General features: G+C 36.9%; 2 long non-coding RNA genes and 1 pseudogene across 5 annotated transcripts; 2 read left to right on the top strand and 1 right to left on the bottom strand.

The window, feature by feature from the left end:
* Positions 1-401: 401 nt before the first annotated feature.
* On the bottom strand, positions 402-6048 carry LOC126584857 (uncharacterized). 2 transcript variants are annotated; one of them, XR_007610136.1, is made up of 6 exons: positions 5431-6048; positions 5164-5280; positions 4523-4587; positions 3549-3658; positions 2224-2300; positions 402-642 (listed from the first exon to the last, which is right to left on the bottom strand). It is a non-coding gene; the product is annotated as an uncharacterized LOC126584857 (long non-coding RNA). The 2 variants fall into 2 exon arrangements; XR_007610137.1 differs by lacking the exon at positions 402-642 and adding an exon at positions 700-990.
* An 8138-nt stretch (positions 6049-14186) lies between these two features.
* LOC126584858 (uncharacterized) lies at positions 14187-18325 on the top strand. 3 transcript variants are annotated; one of them, XR_007610140.1, is made up of 5 exons: positions 14187-14621; positions 15027-15101; positions 16785-16864; positions 17313-17372; positions 17712-18325. It is a non-coding gene; the product is annotated as an uncharacterized LOC126584858 (long non-coding RNA). The 3 variants fall into 3 exon arrangements; XR_007610139.1 differs by having other exon boundaries at positions 14188-14621; positions 18139-18325; XR_007610138.1 differs by having other exon boundaries at positions 14189-14621; positions 17313-18325.
* A 674-nt stretch (positions 18326-18999) lies between these two features.
* Positions 19000-19107, top strand: LOC126588100 (small nucleolar RNA R71; annotated as a pseudogene).
* The last annotated feature ends 1410 nt before the right edge of the window (positions 19108-20517 follow it).

The raw sequence follows: 20517 nt of genomic DNA, 5'->3' as shown, positions 1-20517 counted from the left end.
ATCTAAAGGAGGACCGAAAATCCTTATAGGTCGTCTGGTCCAGCCAAAAAAGAAAAACATTTTTGACACAATCGGTGAGACGCTCTATATGGACAACCAATAGGGGTCACAATACCCATGTTGGCCGGTTAACTACAAATGCTTTGGCGGTCAATATGGTGGTCCATATGCATCTAATGCACAATATGGCTTTAATAGCTAATACGAGAAAATATGCCCGCGCGTTGTTGCGGGAACATGTTGTTTCAGGTGTAATCGGATGAAAAAAACACATTTAAGTTGAATAAATTCAACACAATTATGAGCAAACAATTTTTTTTATATACATTCAAGTGAGCTGGCATATAAACACATTGTACAATGAGTGGGACGAAACTGAATGTCTTTGATTAGAAAGAGATGGTTTCCAAAAAAGTTCTCAAGTAATATACTCTCCTTAGCATGACCTCTCAATCCCCTCTTTATCTCCCTAGAATCGTACAACAACCCATAAATATGGTGCCCCTTTAAAATCCAAGAATACATTAAAAATTCAACAATACAGTTACAAAATCTCTATAAATGAACATACCTCAAAAAGCCAACGGCCCAAGTGACACTGCATGCACTCACATATACTGCATACACATACGCTCACGCACACTGAAGAATGAACGCATTATATTCAGTTAGCACCATTCAACTTTAAAAGCAGTGAGACCTTCCAAAGGCACGGCCTAATATCCCTCACCCTAATATCCCACCTGCAAAATCTGAACACTCTGACCTTTCCCTAGCTAGCTAGAAATTTTTATCACCCTCTAATCCCATTTCATTCCAAGTCCATTACAAAAATGGGACAACAAACTCATAACAAAAATACAATGTAAAAACCATCCCAAATCAGCAAGAATAAAGCGAAAAGAAAAAAACACATCATATACCTTTAACACATCAGCTTGAAAAAACCCCAACAAAAAATTACAAATTCTGAAAGGCATCGTTTCTTAACTGAAAGAAAAAAAACGTATCACCCATCCGCAACAACAAATCGACCAAACACAGAAAACTCAATTAAAACAGCATTTAGAAGCACTATAAACCCAAATTATCATTGTGATCAATTGTTTGTTTATGATAACTATCTATTTTTGAAGCTCTCACTAATTAGTCCTTGGTTGTAGACTTACACGATGGGCACACACAATTAGAAGCTCTAGGCAAACTTGAATTCAGGAGACGGTTTCTGATATTGCTCTCACTAATCAGTCCTTGGTTGTAGACCAAGAAAGACACTATGGGCACACACAATTAGAAGCTTTAGGAAAACTTGAATTCAGGAGACGGTTTCTGATATTGCTCTCACTAATCAGTCCTTGGTTGTAGACCAAGAAAGACACTATGGGCACACACAATTAGAAGCTCTAGGAAAACTTGAATTCAGGAGACGGTTTCTGATATTAATTACGCCGGAGGGTGTGCAAAAGTTGGACGGTGGCTTATTTGGTTCTACTTCTGAATTGCTTCTTGATTAAACTGTTTACTTAGCTGCTTTTAGGTGTCTTTTTCACATGCTTTTTTCTCTCAAAATTTATAGAAATATGAAAATGATCATCACAAATTTCAAAACCTGCATTAACCGAAATTAAAAGGAAATAGACACAGGAGTGTTTGCAAGATGAGAGAAGGGAAACAAAACGGAAATGGTGCATTTGAACAGAATGATAACAATTTAAAACTTTAATTATGAAAATGCATAATTTTCATGTGTTAAATGAATGAGTTATTTTAGGATTACAATGGCAAGCTTTCGGATTTCGAACTTGCGAAGGGTGATAAAACTCATGTTTCGACGCGAGTTGTGGGAACCTATGGTTATGCATCCCCAGAGTATGTGATGACTGGTGAGTGTGTGCGTGTGTGTTCTGTAACCATCAGTTCATCATATATCAATATAGCACACTCCAATTCAACCTATCCAATTCAAAGTAGCACATCTCTAATTCAACATATCCAATTCAAATTAGCACATATCCAAATTCCAATTCAATAAACCACATATCCAAATCAATTCAAACTAAATACCTAACATTCAATCACATATCCAATTCAAACTACATGGCTAATATTCAATAACATGTCCAATCTTTTAGCACATTTACAAAACAGATTTAGAACACTATAAAGTCTACTGAGCAGCAGAACCTAAACATAAAAATCCAACACAAAGACAAAGCAGCATACCAGTTATCTATCTTGTATGCTCTTTTCAGCTGGATCTTAACTCGTTTGAAAACTTGTCCTATGTGCTCTGTTGCACCCTGCAAATTTGTTAACTCAACTTAATAAGTAACACGCTAATTCTTTTTTAGCCAAAACTAAGCCGAAAATTGTCAATCCCATAAAAAAACTGCACCTTTTTCACTGTATTTTTCCAGACTTTAATCACAGAGAATCGGTCAAAGCGAGGGAAATTATGTTGATGTTTCATCTAATCGCCAAATACTGAATAAGGTTCTCAAGGTTTTTCATTGAAAAATTGACACAGTTTAAAGGCATTACTCTAAAGATGCTTTGCAAGTATGAAAACGTGACCAAGTTGATATCAATCACAAATCCAAATGAATGTTAAATAATGAAGCAAAACACTAAAACGAACAGGGTTTAAGAGGTTTAAAAACTGTGCGTTAAACCTAATAGCATATTCTCAAGAGCTTCATAGAGAGCTCTTTTGTTTCTCTTTGTCAACCACTGCAAGGATTGCAATTCAAATTTAATCAAAATAATTCATTTCGCATTCATAATAAACCCGAAAGTGACTTGATAAGATGAAATTAACCCAATTACGTGTGAAAGGAAACCTTTCCAATTAAATGAATGACATATTTGATGTGGATCAAAACCAAAACCAAATGAAAACAAATATCGACAACTGCCCAAGTTGGTGTTTGCCCCAAAGGTCTTCCTCCTCCTCCTCCTGCCATCCTTTAATTGAAACCCTAATTTTCCTTACTACTAAATAATGCTATTTTCGATCTATTTCTTTCGGTGTGTAAACTTTACTAATTCTCGATAATTTTCAATCACTTCCACTGTAATTAAAATAAGTACTGAGTATATACACACTCATAAAAACACAAAATTCAGTTTTCCATTCTAAAAAATGAACGAAAGCACATACTCCAAGTCAATGTTCCTACTGTATTCATTAATCCAACGATGCATCAAATATAAAAATTAAATTATACCTCTAATTTATAACCTTTTGATCTTGCTTCATCTGCAGCTAAACCAAAATTTGGACAATCCCCAATATAATTCCATCAAAATCCACATAGCAACACCATGTAAGAATCATATTGGGTGTCTACACCCACACTTATCAATGTACACATAAATTTGAAATCTGAATCACTTGGGCTTCAAAAATATTTGCACAGAAATTCGAAAGAAGATGGAACAAAAATTATGACATCAAAGAAGGCCAAAAGTCTTTGTATTCAAGCATTTAATACTCTACAGAAATTAACTAAACACAGCCACATTGAATACCAAACCCACTTACTTACCATCTTATCCAACTCTTATTTCGTAAATGTTTCTGGTAAAGAAGCGTAGTTTATCTTGAGCTCTGCAATAGAATAATTCAATTCTTCTTCATTGCTTTTCAATAGGATCCCTACAATCAAACAAACATAATTACTCTAGTAAATAACTTCAATTTAAAATGCAAAGATATAACAGAAAGGAAAGTGATTTATTAAAAAATAAAACTGTTAAAACAACAGACTGATACACTTAACATGCCAATTTATATACTATATAACAATACTAAATCAATTAATTTATAAAGATTAGAAATGGATTACAAAAAGCAGAAATCTTATTTGGCATGTATGAAAATGATACACACATTCTTAGCCAATCAGCATGAAAAAGGTGTAGAAAACTAATTTAATTTGTTAACTTTGGACAACTGGAGAGATGAAAGAACTCTTAGTTTTTACTATAAGTATGACAAGCATGTGATTTCATTGTTAATTGGGATTGATGTGTGTCATTAGGATTGCCAAAATTAGTGATCTTAGAGTTTGGCAGCCAATGACCGAATTGGACTCAAGTTTATCAACATTTGATTCAACTAAACTAAATTGGATACGCTCATTAGCATAGAAATATGTATACCATATGACAATATTGAATCAAGTTATTTGCAAAGATTTAAAATGCAATGTAAAAAGGAAAAAATTTATTTTATATGTAATAAAATGATTAACAAATTTTTTATTGAGCAGTATAAAAAAGGTATTAAAAACTAACCTAATTTATTAAGTTTGGAAAAATTGGACAGATAAAAGAAAGCTTTTAATCCTTACTATAACTAAAATAACTATGTTATTTCATTATCAAATAGGATTCATACGTGTAATCAGGGTTAAGAAAATCACTGATTAAAGAATCTGCCAGAAATCATCAAATTGGACTTGAACTTACCAATTTCTGATTCAAATAAACTAAGAAAAGGAGTTGGAATCAAACTAACCTCTGTTTTCTATATGCAGCAAACTGCATCTTGTTTTTGCCCTTGTTAACAACATATCTTTCGCTCTGTACACACCAAAAAACAGTAAACACCTCATTCATTACTAACAGCCATTTCAATCAATTAATTATTTAGACAAATTTTTCAACGATTCCGAAGCTCATACAAAAATTGCATGAGAAAATTGAGATTATATGCAATTGGATGTCAAAGAACCTGAAAATACCATATATCCAATATTTAGTGCTTACACCTAAAAACTAATCTTTATATATACTTTAAAATAATACAGATCAATGTAATCTAAAACATTGGAAATGCATATCAGTCCAAGCCAAGGTCTCAAGTTCTCAGAGTGGGGAATTACTGATTAGAACAGTTAATTCTCTGCTCCTTTTTGGGTATGAACTAATTAGCATAGTAGCCATAAAAATACCAAACAAAAGCTCAATAATTTATGCAATTTGGTCAAATTTTATACAATTTCTAGCAAAACCCAAAACTCAATAATACAAAAGGAACCCAATAGATGATTAAAGCAATTTTATACACAACTTATGCAAGTCCAAAGAAACGCATTTGATCAAACTTACTGAATACTGAAAAAAAAAATTACAATCAAAGTACGGATTAATAACTACCTCAACAACTAACAGAGCCAAAGCCAAACCCTAGAGCTTCGAAGGGCAGAGACGATCACAGAGACAAGAATAGTCCTTATTCCTTCCCACTGCTGCTGCTGCTGCCACTTTCTCTCTCTAAAAACCAATTGGAAATTGTTTATAAAGGGACAGAGAGGAAAGGGCTATGATGATTGGATGAAAGAAGCATGAAAAACTAAAAGACATGTAAGCTTGAATTCGAGTCCCAAATTGAAAATATAAGGGAGGAGTGTAAGGGTGGCTTACCGAGGTCAGGAGAGGTGAGTCTCGTAGGAGAAGTCGACGAACAGTGGCAGGAGCCAGTGCACAGTGAAAGGCCTCGCCTGTGTCTCCTGAGCAGAACAGAGTGAGTGATAGTGGTTCTGTGAGATGGAGCGAGTGGTGGTGGTGCTGTAATCATGTTTTGCCGGAAAATGGAGGCGTTGGTGCGCCTCGGTGTTTACAGAGAAAAGAAAGGGGAGTCCAGGGAGCTAGTGGTTGTTTGATGGAGTTGAGGCTCGCCGGAGTGGCGAGTTATGATGTGGACTCAGGCCTCTCGGCCTCTGGGTTTTACGGAGAAGGGGAAGATGGTTTAGGGTTGAGAGAGATGGAGGGACGGCTAGGTTTTAGAAAAGATGAAGAAGAATTGGGGTGAGCGGCGCTGGGGCTACAGGTTGAGGGAAATGAAGAGAGAGCAAGAAGAAGTCGAAGGCAGTGAACCCTACGGACAAATTTACCCTTCTAAGTTCTAATAATTACCCTTCCAACCCAGCCCAAATCTGATGGGTTCCTTGTAAATAAGGTGAAATCAAGTGGCAAACAATTGACTGTAGCCATGAACAGTAAGGAACAGTGCCAATTGCAATGCTTTCTTTAGACTAAAGTAATAATTAGTGTAGTGCTATTCACACACCATTTTTATACATTCTTTTTAATTTTTGGTTATTGGATCAAATGAATTGAAAAAGATCAATAACCAAAATTAATAGAAGTGTATAGAAGGTAAAAATAAGTGTATAAATATTACTATCATATAGTTATAATGGACGAAGCAATATAATTATAATCTATTCAAATCCCTTTGTAACTGATGACAAGATGTGTGTGGAGTTTTGTAAGTAAAGATGGAAGGTTAATTTAGTTGCTTTTGAGATTGAACTCAAACATAAAAAACTGAAAGTGAATTTGAACCATATTATTACTAGCTTATTGGAAGCTAAGCCCACCTATTTTTTTTAATGTAGATAATAGGGGCGGAAAAAAATACCAAAAATTCCAAACCGAACCGAAAAAAAATCCCAAAACCGAACTGAAAAAATCCCAAACCGAAAATCCCGAACCGATCCTGAAATTTTGGTAAGGGAATCGGTCTCACATTTTCATTCGTTCAGTAATCCCAAACCGAACCGAACCGAAATAAAAAATGTATTTATATTATTTAATTTTAAATATATATTTAGAATTGTAACAGCAATCGGATTTGGTTGAAATTTAATCGCAACTGTTGAATCCAAATAAAACCCTCACTTAGTCACTCTATCTCTCTCTCGACCTCACCTTACCCTCGTCGCCTATTTCTCTTGATCTCTCAAGTGACTCACCTCCTCGCCGTCTTCGAATCCGGCCACACCCGCATCTTACAAGTGACTCACCTCTCTCTCGACTAACCTCACTAATCTCTCTATCTCTCTCTCGACTTCTCATCCCTCACTGTGGAGCCTTCCTTCACCACACAGAGCCACAACCACTGCTCTCTCTCTCTCTCTCTCTCTCTCTCGCAATTCTCTCTCACATGATTCTCTTTATCAAACACTCAAAGTCTGAGAGTCTTCTTCATCCAGTGCATTGTGCACCGATTCTCCCCCAAATCAGGTAAATTTTGGAATTAATTTAGGGTTTGAAATTTAATTTAGGGTTCGAATTCTAGATTAGGGTTTGTGAAATTTGTTCATGTTTTGAATTGGATGTTCATGATTCCAGCCCTAATTTAATTTCTATATATTTATGTTTAGCATCTAGTTACTGCTAAAACATATGGTATTCCCATAGATAAAATCTTTAGACTCTATCCTTTGTGGATTTTGAATGAAAATAATGCTGCTAGATGTGGATAGGAACTCTTTCTCGAAAAAAGAATTAAAAGATAGAAAGGTAATAACAGTATGATACTTTACTGGAATTTGGTTGACCCCAAAGTTTCAAGATGATCTGCATAGGTTAATAATTAGCGTCTTTTATTTCTTTTGGGTGAGATAAACGATGTATAGTTCGAAATATTAAGGGTACAAGTCAGCAATACAGTTAGAAATATAGTTAGCAAGTTTGTTAGTATTTGGTTAGAGTTGCTAGGCTTACTAGTATAAAAACAAAGTGTGTAATCTTCATTCTTTCAGTCAAATACAAATCATATTTTTCTTTCTAAACTCTCTCTAAGATTTCTGTGTTCATGCTTCTATTCATCGTTCTTCTTGATTTTTCTCTTCAATTCCCAAACATTTCAATGTAGTTAACATGGTATTAGAGCCACCAGGCTCACGCCATGGATTCTAGTGGGGTTCCGGTTTTCATTAGATTTCATCATTTTCTAGTTTTATTTTCTATTCAGATTTTCTTCAGAAATTCCGTCAAGTTCACTTCTGTGATCATCCTGTAACTTCTAGGTTGATTTTCAGTTCTTGAATTTTTCTGTTTTCAGATTTTCATCAAGTTCTTCATCTCAAAAAAAGATGGAATGTCAAGCAATTTTTTGTGATCTTTTTGTATTCCATTTGTTGGGATCTCATTCTTGTACCGCATGGCATTCTCGAAAGTCAATCTCACATCAGTTGCAAAATCATAAGGGGTTAAATAGAGACCTTTGGTGAGATAGGTTTTGACGGTGTCGAGATCCATCGGTTTCTTGATGGTGTCGTAGTAATCGTGAAGGCCCAACACAACTGTTCGCGTCAGGAATTTCCGTTGGGGATGTTTCCTGGCCGACGAGCACACAGCTCCCCTGGAGGTTGGCGCCGGTTGAGGGCTGCTGTCGGGCTTCTGCTTCACTATCGGGCGTTGTCGGGCAAGTCTCGTCGGGCAAGACTCTTCGGACAAGGCTCGTCGGGCAAGGCTGAAAGAGAAGGACAGCATTAACTTTGAGAGGTGCCTTTGTGGGGCCTTAGGTGTAGGCCTTGAGGCTCACAATCAAGGTTAACATTTAGGTGCTCAGGCGTGCCACTGCCATCCTTAGCATGGCAGATGTAAAATGGATGTCGCGTTTTAGTTGCATATATGTATGTATCCAAGAAACCGTGTTAGTTATAACAGGTGCCTTTATGGGGCCTTAGGTGTAGGCCTTGAGGCTTCCCATCAATAACTAAACCGGTGCTCGAACACATCATATTTGTTCTCGTGATTGCCGGAGTTTTCTAACTATTATACTTCTGATTACCAGAGTCCAAGAAGTAGAATGAACCCAAATAGGTGCCTTCGTGGGGCCTTAGGTGTAGGCCTTGAGGCTTCCCATCAGAGTTCATTCTTATACTTCGACTCTTTAGATCGCAGAACGGAATGAATCCAAATAGATGCTTTTGTGGGGCCTTAGGTGTAGGCCTTGAGGCTTTCCATTAGAATCCATTCCATGTTCAAGCGTTCTATGGCAATCATGATATAATAGAAAGAAAACTAGAGGGTAGGTTGATTACTTGCGCCCCAAGTAACTTCGGACTTCTCGTTTATCAAGGACCGTCGTGGATGGGTTAAGTCCACATAAGGTTCTTTTTTATGCCTTGAGGCCAAGGACTTTTAACTGATCAGATTTACATGCCCGAGGGCTTAGGACTTGGATCTGGTTTGAACACTGACGATATATTCAAATCTGATTCAAGTACTGAGAAAGCCTTTTAATAGTCATATTGCTAGAAATAACTTGCATATAACTGGAAGTATACAACATATTGAAAAGACAAAAACAAAGCAAAGAAGGTCGGGCAAGGTTAAACCTTATCGGGTAAGGTTGCTCGTCTTGCAGGTTCCTATCTTTGTAGTTTTGTCAAAGGTCTGAAAGCTTAAAGGGATAGAGAGAGAGAGATTACAAAAGATGAATCGATACTACAACAAGGTTGAACAAGGTAGCAGAGCTATTACAAAGGGTTGAAGAGAGGGTTATCTCGAGGGGGATGAAGGCTTGTCCCGAAATGGATGAAGGCTGACTACAACTTTGTTTTGAAGGCAAATCTGGCTTTGAGCAGAGTTTGTGCTTGCATTTGTTTGTTTGATTGAGTGTCCTTATTCCTGGTTTCTCCTTCTTCTTATATAGACAACTTGGCTTGGCTTCTTGTAGCAGCAGCCTTGCCCGAATGCGGTTTGAGGGTGATGACTCATCGGCTCTTTTACATGTACTGCCATCAAAAAGTACTTTATGGGCTGTGTAGCTGATCAGTCTATACCACTTGGCCTTTGGGTAGGTAAGCAAGTGGTCTTCATGAGCTGCACCAAGTCAGAAAAGGCCCTTTCTGCCTTCTGGGCTTCGGCTATCTTCCCTTTCGGGCCTCCTTTTGGGCCAGCTCCTTTCTTGAGCCCAAAGTTAACTTTTAATCCAAACAACAACTACATCAGCTTGGATAATACCTGCCCGCAATTCTTCATCAAATCCCCATTTTCCAAATGCGACTTCTTGGAAGTGACTCTCGATTCCTTGTCGGGAGCGACCGGCAAAGGCTGTTTCGACCCAGCCATCTTCTTGAGAACGTGAATCTGTTCATCAGTTTATGGTGCGTTCTCTTCAGTGCCCTTGATATTGTCTGTGAATTTGATCTGTGCTCTGCTCTCTGGCGTGGAAGAAAGTTTAGACTTTTGTGTAGTCCAAGTGTTTGACGAAATGCCCAGCTCATAATTTTCATGTGAAGGTTAAGTTCTTTAGTCACTTCTTCTGAATTTCTTACTATGATTCTTTCAGTATTATGTAAATCAATTAGTTTATTGTTGTGGGCCATGATGTCATTCAGTTGATATGTTGAGTATTAAGTGCTTGAAGCCATCTTTCTTGTGAGTCTTTTCTGCACTCTTCCGCAACATTTGGGTTCAAGATTGGTCATTGCTTCAAGATTAGTGTTTGCATTTAATTTGCTGGATTTTTCAAAACCAATAATTGTGCAATTTGTATGGTGCCTATTTCTTGTCTATCTGCTTCACTGATATTCTGAAAGTTTATTGGGTTTGATTTTTCTGCAACTCTTGATATATATGGAGAAATGGGTGTGAATTCTTGCATTCTGGCATGTACAATTTTATGGTTGTTCAAATTATGGTTTGTGCCAAAATGAGAAGTGTAATGTCTAAGAAGATTGTTCAAGTGCTTATTGAGGAGTTTGTGTAGTATGTTTTCTTATCACAGCCTATAATGTAGAGTCTAACCAACTCAATTGTTAGCATGTATCTACTGTAAGTCCGGTTATACGAAGAAGTTTGAAGAAGTTGTTAACGGTAAATCCCACGAAGGGTAATTCTGTGATATGAATAGGTAAATTCCACGAAGGATAGAAGAAGTTGTTAACGGTAAATCCCACGAAGGGTAATTCCGTGATGTGAGTAGGTAAATTTCACGAAGGGTAATCCTACATAGATATTAATTTTCAGTTGTTGAAATTGTGAAGGCCGATACCATTGTTAAGAGTAGTTGTTTTTGGTAAAATCCACAAAGGACGATCTCATGGTACTATAGTTAAGGCTGATGCCACACTATAGTTTGTTAATTTTTTGTTTTAAAGGCCGAAGCCAATGTTAAATGAAGTTGTTGACGGTAAATCCCACGAAGGGTTATCCCGTAAGAAATTGTTATAACTGGCATGAGGATGTATTACAACTTTATAAGAAGGTTGTTCTTTGTGAAGCTCCTGTCAGAGGCAAAGGAATATTAGACTTTTGGATGTGTGCAGCATAGTTCTTTTCTAAGATCTTGGTCAATACATTGCAGTGAGGCAGTGAATATACTTGGAGAAAAAAAGGTATCATATTTGGTGTGGACAATCACTTTCACAGGTTACAATACAATATTGGAAGACAATCTGTCTTTGGGAAGATTGTATCCCCCAGGCCAAACTTATTGTTGTATAATAGGATTTTTACCACCTGCAAAAGTAGGGATAAAAACACACAAAATACTTGCAAGAGAACATGGTTGTTGTAGTATAAATGGCTCAAGCAATGTCATTTTCTGCTGGGATTATTTAAAACAATTTATGAAAAACCAAAATTTTAGTTAACTATTTAAAAACAAAGATGAGAAAAGAGTGATTTAATGATCTAAATTAAGAAAAACGAAATTAATTAAAAAGGCTAGTTAAAAATCTGCAACTTTTAGAGAAAGAAAAAGGAAACAATTTTTAGAATTCAAATGAGAAAATACTAGGGTTCCGCCGTCACCTTAACAATCATACGTAGTTCTTCTAATTCCTTATGAATTACACATGCATATTTTGAAGGTTAGATTTTCCTTAAGTATGCCCTACTTGGAACCCCCAACATAGAACGTATATCTAACATGCAACCCGTCCATGGAGTCCAGATTGAATGTGAACATGCAAGAGTCATTAATTTTTGTGAAAACCTTTTAAAAAACCATATAACTCCTAAGATGTGGCGTCCATCCTAAGTAGTTACACATGTTAACCACAAGAAGCCTTAGTCAATTTTAGGGACAGCCCTCCGCCAAAATTGCATCAAATTACTTTTCTAAATATCCTAATGGTCGCGAATCACTAAGATAAATAGATAGTTTAAAGCACAGTGATAAACAATTCAAAACTTGCATGCATAAATTCATAAGAAAATTAAAAAGAGACTACATATTCTTGCTAAGGATCATGGCCTCATCCGAGCAAAAGAAAATTAGCTACGCATACTCATAATTAAAATCAACATAATTGTATTAAACCAGAAAAAGAATGAAAACACCTGAAAGTATAAGTCTTGAAAACTCTAAGCTCTTCCCAAAGTCTTCTCCCAAAAGTTGCATACGTTGAAGAGAAACCCTAGGTCTGCCAAAAGGCTTATTTATACTACTCTAAATAAAATCCTCCTAGTATAAGGTCTTAGAATAAGACTTGGAAACTAAATAAATTGAAATAAATTAGGAAACATAATTCTAAATTAACTTGGTAAATTCGCCTAGAAATCTGCACAGCCACGTTTTGGACCCAAATTAGCTCCAAAACTGGCCCAAAATAGCTACATTTAAAGTTTGGACTATTCTGAACACTTTTCTAGCCATGAACCCATCTGAGGTCGTCTTGGGCTCCAAAAATGCAATATAAGCCCAGAAACGTCACTTTCCAGTAATGTGCACTGCTTCTTTATTAAATTTCCAGAAAATAACCGTTTAGTAAAAATTGCTGAAATTTTGATACGAACAAGCTAAGGAACACACGAACGTCCTCCAATTTGAATCACTCCAAAATTCGTCCGTTTGGTCACATTTTTCTGCAAACGAAGTCGAATGTCCTATATTGAAAATATAAAGCAAAGTATCAAAATTCTACCAAAATAATTACGAAAATAATACTAAGAATAAGGTACAATATATAATATAATATTGACTCATCAAAATACCCCGAAACTTAGCTTTTTGCTTGTCCTCAAGCAAAATAGAACTCAAAAAACAAAAACAAAAGCTAACAAACTCGAAACTTAACTAAAACTAAATGACAAAAATTTCACCTTCAAGTTGCAATCCATAGAAAATATTAAAAATCAGAACATCTTTTCAAAAGTTCCAGCTAATCCCACTACAAAGTCTAAGCCATTTAGAATCAATTAGAAAAGAATTCATGAAATTCCTTTGGTGTAAAGTGAACCAACGTAGTTAAGGAGACTTGACTAAAATCCTTACCTCTCGTCCTTTTATTTCACACATACTATATTTAAATATAACTATTTTTCTTTTTTTCGATTTTTCTCTTTTTTTTTCTATTTTTTTTTTCCAGTAACAGTAATGGTCGTGCAATGTTAGTTCACTTAAGCTTTCAATCCAACCCATATAGCGAGCTTTAGGACAATGACTCCCAAACCACTAAGGGCTTTAGGGCACTAGGTGTAGAACACCCCTAAGGACTTATTAACTCGAGCTAAAAAGGCTACGAAACCAACTAACCACCCCGCCCCATGCCAAGACTCTACCGTTTGACGCGAGAATCACTGCTGATTAGGCAGGACTGGCCCGGTTACTAGGCAAAGCCTCGGGTGGAACAATTATTACTTTATAACACATACTAACTTTACTAAGAACAAAAATTAAAATACACTGAGACTAAAAGTAAGTGTTTCAATCTCACTCCCCACAAACCATGTTGACGTGAATGTGCAAAATTTCAAAGTATAACTCATGAATTAGTGTCTAAGCAACGATAAATAAAAAAGACTACTGTGAGATTAATCTTCACTATGCCCATTTGTTCTAACGTTTAAAATAATCTATGGATATTAACTTAAAAAGAATGAAAATTTTATTTTTATTGACTCAAAAATTAAAAATTAAAAATTTTATTCTCCCACCCCCAAACTTAATTCACACATTGTCCTCAAGGTGTGAGAAAAAAAAATCTCAAGCTAACTGACTCTAAGAAAAACGACATATTAAAAAAAACAAATATAAAATAAAAGAAAACTCAAAACAATCTAAAAATTAAAATAAGAAATGGACACACTTGGGTTGGAAATGGACTCCAGTTGGGAAACAAACATGGGGCCTGGAAGAAACACATACACGGCCTGATGGAAGGTCAATTGGGTGGTAAAACCCAACCCGCAAAACAACTACCCAGCCCACGCGAACCCATGTGCACGGCACATGTGTATCAAAACCCTAGCACTGGTGGGAAGAAAACATTGGATTCCTCATTTACTAATCTCAAGCCAAGAGCCAAACGGCTCTCCCTCTTTTAATTCAAAACATTCATCTCAGAACAAACACCAGCCTTGAACATGTGGCAAGCATCAGTGCATTACATCCTTAGGATTCCAAATGAAAGGTCAGATCTCTCTCCCATTTCTGAAAACAACCCTCTCGCACATTATTTCAAAAACCGAAAGAGGCTCTTCATTTCTCTCATCCATCTCTCTCCAATGGAGAACCATAGCTGCTCCTCCATCTCAGTTCAAAAGCAATGTGGTACGTGCTCTCTCTCAACCTCGCACAACCTAGCCTTCATCCGTGAGCTTCCTTGCCATTTTTTCTAGTGCTCTCGAGTCTGTTCCTAGAGATCATCCGCTAGAGCTTGGTTACAGAACCCCAAATCCCAAAGGTAAGAATCTTTCCTGGCTGCCATTGCGTTCCACTGGTTTATTTGCATTGAAAAATCAAAGATCTAACACAGGCATGCACTGTTGTGTTGCGAGAGTAAACGGATCTATAACAAGAGAGACACACCAACACCCAAAAGTTCACAAATCCATGGTTGATCATCCAAGGTTCCTCCATTAGGCAGGTAAAAATGCATACCCCCACACTTCGGTTCTGATGTGAAGTTCTAAATGCCTCTTTTTTTTTTCTTTTTTTCTTTTTTTGTGATTTTCACATCCCATACATGTTCTGATTTTGGCACAAGAATGGATTGAGGACTTGTAAAGGCTAAGAAAAATAAATTTAACTTCGATCTGAGATGTTGATGAAGAAGATGGACTTTGAACACGCCTTGTCCCAATAATAAAAATTATTGACAACCTGTATCACCCCAGAACATATGTATGGACCACTTAGACTTGAACCATGCTAAGGACAGAGAAAGAACCACCCCCAAACTGAAATAATGGCATCCTTGGCACCTTCGAATATAACAAAGATATATGGTCCACTGCTACTGTAACTCAAACACTTGATTTCATTGTGGCAGGAGATACCCCAGATCGTCAAAGGCAGCTTAAGGACAAAACTCTACACTGAAGAATGGCCGCTGAGCAAAAGAAAGGTATAACTTCCCATCCTTGCTATGTGAATCACATATGTGGTTGAAGTTGAGGTTCTTGTTTGTCCTGTTTGCTGTCTGCAAAAACCCAAGTGTTGAAATTAGAGATAGAATGTAGAAAATACAATCGGGAAACTAAAATAAAACAAGTAAAAGAAATTATTATTTTTCTGTGTTTATTTTTTATTTTTTGAATTGGGTTGCCTCCCAATAAGCGCTTTATTTAATGTCTGTAGCTAGACAGAACAGAAGCCCAGTGATTAAGTTGCTGGATCCTTCAGAGTCATTGACTCGCTTACACTGAACTTCCTTAGGAATGACTTTAGTAGATACTTCTTGACCTTGAGCACACAACCTCTGCCCTTTGTTTCAATGTCCACGTTGTCGTTATGAAAAACCTGTTGAACCATATAAGGGCCTTTCCACTGAGACTCTTGTCTCCCTGGAATTAACAACCACACCTTTTTACCAGGCCATATTTTCTTAAAATTTTGGCTGCCTGGCAACAACATTCTATGTTTTTTCTTAATGTTAATCGGCTAGACATCATGCAGCACTCTTTGCTACTGTGGTTCAGGACTTGTGCAATCATGATTGAAATCTGGAGGCTTTTTAGACAGATGGTCTGTTGATCTGGTCATAAATTTGTCACGAGATAAACCATCTAATGCATCAACACGCATGCATTCTTGCGTTTCTGCTGGCTGTTGGCTGCTTCAAACAAATTAAAAACCATTGATTGATCTTGGACCTTTAGTGTTAAAGTTTCAGCTTCAATGTCAATAAGAGTACGAGCTGTTGCCATGAAAGGGCGGCCTAAAATGATTGGTGTTTTCAAATCTTCATCCATGTCTAGAACCATAAAGTCCGCTGGCAGGAATAAGTTGTCCACCTTTACAATAACATCTTCAATGACCCTTCTAAGATAGGTAATTGAACGGTCAAGCAATTGAATAATGCTGGAGGTTGGCTTCAGCTCACCTTCACCTAAATGTTTAAAAACAGCATAAGACATTAAGTTAGTACTAGCACCTAAATCAATTAAAGCACTACTAAAATCACAATTTCCAATAGTGCAAGAGATGGTAAAACTCCCTGGATCTTTCTTCTTTGGAGGTAATTTTTGCAATAGGACCGCACTGCACTGTTCTATTAGCACAAATTTTTTTACTCAACAAGCTTTCTTTTCTTACTACAAACTTCTTTAAAAAATTTGGCATAAGGAATCTTTTTAATGGCCTCCAACAATGGCAAATTAATTTGAACTTTAGCCAAGGTTTGTATGAAATCCCTTAATTGCTGATCTTTGAGCTTTGGTTGTAACCTTTCGGGATAGGGAAGAGGAGGATCATAAACACGCTCTGATTTCTGGGTAGGGGCAGATCTTGAGTTGTTTGAAATTTGTCCAGAAACAGTTTCTGCATCTTTTTCTGCACTTTTTGTAGCTTTGTCCCCACTATCAATTTTTTCTTTGTCATGATTATCGTAACTCTTTCCAGATCTCAACGTCCTTATTGCACAACAATCTTCTATACCTCTTGGATTTGGAACTGTTTGACTGGGAAATTTTCCTTGTTCTCTTTCTATGATATTACTTGCTAGCTGCCCAAATTGCCTCTCCAAATTAGTTATGGAAGATTGCATATTCTGCATGTTTTGATTCATTGTCTGTTGTATGTTTTGCAGGTTCTGATTGCTTTGTTCAAAACTGATGCGAGTAGTCTTTGCCAACTTGTCAATTGCAATTTCCCACGGAGCTCTAGCTGGTGAAACATCCCAACCCCACTTTTATTTAAAAATTGTTTTAAGGCCTTAAATGGTGAGCCACGTGGGGCCCACCTTATGAATTTTTGTTTTTCCCCCGGTCTCTCACTTCTCTGCTCTCCCGTAACCTCCTTCTTCTTCTTCGTTTTCTCTCTCTTTGCAACCTTTTCTCTCTCCCTCACACTCTCTTGGCCATCTCTAACCCAAAAACCTTAGGACCCTAAACCCAAAACCCAATAGATCCTAAACCTAAACCCTAATACGGATTTCAAGCCTAAAACCCGTTAGACCTAATTTGACCGTTGACTGCCGGTCAACGTTGACTTTTCAGGTTTTCGTCCGGGACCCTTCTTAGGATAATTCGACGTTCTGAATCCGTTTCCAATGTCCGTTTTCCCAAATTCAATTGCTATTATATAGTTTTATTTATTGGACTCTTTATGTGCTTAGGGCCAATTATTGTGACGTTTCCGTCTTCGCTAGTGACGCAGCTTTTGGCAACTAAGTACTGTGAGTGGACCCCTTCTAAAATTACATGATTTTATAGTTTAATTGCATAAATGATTAGCATGCCTACAAGTTTATGATTTGATTTATGTGAAGCCTGTTTATTAAATATATTGATTTTCATCTCGTGTTTTTGGTGAGGAATCAATTGTTGGCCTATATTGAGCTATATTTTGATATATCGTATTTTCTATAAAAACCATGAACTAGTAGACTATCTGATGGATGACGATAGGATGCTAGAACATGTTTTGAAACCCCTCTTTATAGTATAGACGATGGACGACATTTATACTATGAAGTGGTTATTTATGAGAGGCGTAACTATTTGTGCGTACCTAGTGGACACTATGCCGCCTGGGGCGAGGATCTGGTGTTGGCATTTAGGCCGGGAGAAATAATCCCTAGCTACGGGCTGAGGGACATGAAGAGGCATTGGGTCGGGAGTTGGTAATTTCTGGCTACGGGCGCAGAGACCATGAAGAGGCATTGGGCCGGGAGTTATATTTATTCAATGATCTTACTAGCAGCACACCGCGCTTACGAGACGATCTACGAGATGATTTACGCGATGATTTATATGATGTTTTTCCGCGATATGACTTTTGAGATATTTTTGGCATGCTAGGATTTTTATTAAATCCATCATTTATTATGCTAGTAGTTTTCATTATATATAAACGGTGGGGGTTAGTATCTTGATAACTGTTTTATTTTTATTGTATTTATGAACTTGGTCCACTCACCTTTGTTTTGCGCCCCCATTTAGGACTTAGAATCAAGGCACATAATCCCGGCGTCAAGACACTTCCGCAGCAGCATCTTTGAATCCTCTCGATGTAGGACCCACTTGTTTATTCATTCAATTTTATCTTAATTCTTTTTAGTGATTAGGTTTAGTTGTATGTTCTGAGCACGTTCCTAAAAATTTTAATTCATTGTATTTTAAATTTCTAGCCCTTATTTATTTCTTATTCTTAGCTTTTGTATCAATTATTAGCTTTCATCACCCTCGGGTGTCGGCCAGCATGTGTCTATCCTGGTATTCAGGGAATATCAGGGTCGGGGCGTGTCAGCTGGTGTGGCAGGTTACTGGACTGGTGGTGGGAATGGTGGTTTAACTTGCTGCTCACCACCTCATTTTAAATTTAGGTGATCCTTCCAACCTGGATTATAAAAATTTGAATGAACATCATTTCTTTGCCTTGGATAATTGTTGAATGCATTAACTTGCTCTGCCACAAAATCTGGATATGCATCTCTCTGTGGACAGCCCATAAAATCATGTGTGGGTTGGCTGCAAATTGCACAACATACTGCTGCAGGTTGTTAGATAGCAACTTGCGTTGGTGCTGAAATTTTATGCAAGATCATGTCAAATTTTGTGCAAAAATTTCTATTATTCTCTCAATCTTTTCAATTTGAGTAGACACATGGACATTTCAAAAACGCCCCTATTTTGTGTTTGATCCCCTGCCCATTATTGAGATTCAGATGCCATGTTGTCAAACAATTGATAGGCTTCCTGTGCATTTTTAGCTGAATATGAACCTCCTGATGAAGCATGAACATGATTTTTAGTGTTTCAATTTAATCCTCTAAAAAATATGCCCATCCGTGTGTCTCCATCAATGCCTGCATGGGGACACTTTCTGAATAACTTCTTAAAACGCTCCCATGCCTCGTGAAACTCTTTGTTAGGCTTTTGGGCAAATGATAAAATTTGAGTTCTCATATTAAGATTTTAGAGGCTGGATAATATTTGTTAAGAAATTTGTTACTCGTCTGTGCCCAAAAAGTGATACTAGCAAATGGTAGTGTAAGCAGCCATGTTCTTGCCTTGAATAAGGAAACAAACGAAGTTTGATTGACTCTACAGTAAATTCCTTCACTAAAATATTTCTGCACCCCATTAAAAACTTTGTGATACGCATATTAGGATCCTCATGAGCTAATCCATGAAAAGTAGGCAAAATCTCCAACATGTGATGTCTAATTTCGAACGCGTCGCCTTCCTCGTCTGGATATACAATGCAACTTGGTAACTCATTAGCACGGGCTACTAATGTATCCCTCAATGGAAGCCCAGCAACTGGTATGGCGAACGCCATGGTATCTTCACTGTCTAAAAACCCAGAAAACAGATTTTTCATAAAAGTGTCCTCCAACGAGGGTTCCCACGCTAAATTCTACTCCCTGCGCCTTTGTTGTAAAATTCGTTGCGGCTCTAGGTTGAATTCTAATAACTGCTGATTTTGAGAACTGGTGCAGACAATGAACTGGATCTGCCCAGATTGTGCGATCTGTTAAAAAAACGAAAATTTATTTCTTTTTTTTTACTTATTAACAGAATTAATTAACAAAGAATTGTTAAAACAATCCCTGCGACGGCGCTAATTTCTTGATAAGATTTTTACCACCTGCAAAAGTAGGGATAAAAACACATAACAAGGTTGTTGTAGTATAAACGGCTCAAGTAAGGTCGTTCTCCGCTGGGATTATTTAAAACAATTTATGAAAAACCAAAATTTTAGTTAACTATTTAAAAACAAAGATGAGAAAAGAGTGATTTAATGATCTAAATTAAGAAAAACGAAATTAATTAAAAAGGCTAAATAAAAATCTGCAATTTTTAGGAAAGAAAAAGGAAACAATTTTTAGAATTCAAAATGAGAAAATACTAGGGTTCCACCGTCACCCTAACAATCCTACGTAGTTCTTCTAATTCCTTATGAATTACACATGCATATTTTGAAGGTTAGATTTTCCTAAAGTATGCCCTACTTGGAACCCCCAACATAGAACGTATATCTAACATGCAACTCGTCCGTGACGTCCAGATTGAATGTGAACATGAAAGACTCATTAAGTTTTGTGAAAACCTTTTGAAAAACCATATAACTCTTAAGACGTGTCGTCCATCCTAAGTAGTTACACATGTTAACCATAAGAAGCCTTAGTCAATTTTAGGGACAACCCTCCGCCAAAATTGCATCAAATTACTTTTCTAAATATTCTAATGGTCGTGAATCACTAAGATAAATAGATAGTTTAAAGCACAGTGATAAACAATTCAAAACTTGCATGCATAAATTCATAAGAAAATTAAAAAGAGACTACATATTCTTGCTAAGGATCATGGTCTCAC

Source organism: Malus sylvestris, chromosome 10 (assembly GCF_916048215.2).
Source record: "Malus sylvestris chromosome 10, drMalSylv7.2, whole genome shotgun sequence".
In the NCBI taxonomy this organism is placed as follows: domain Eukaryota; kingdom Viridiplantae; phylum Streptophyta; class Magnoliopsida; order Rosales; family Rosaceae; genus Malus; species Malus sylvestris.
The sequence above is the reverse complement of the archived record's forward strand: the minus strand, read 5'-3'. Positions and strand labels throughout refer to the sequence as shown.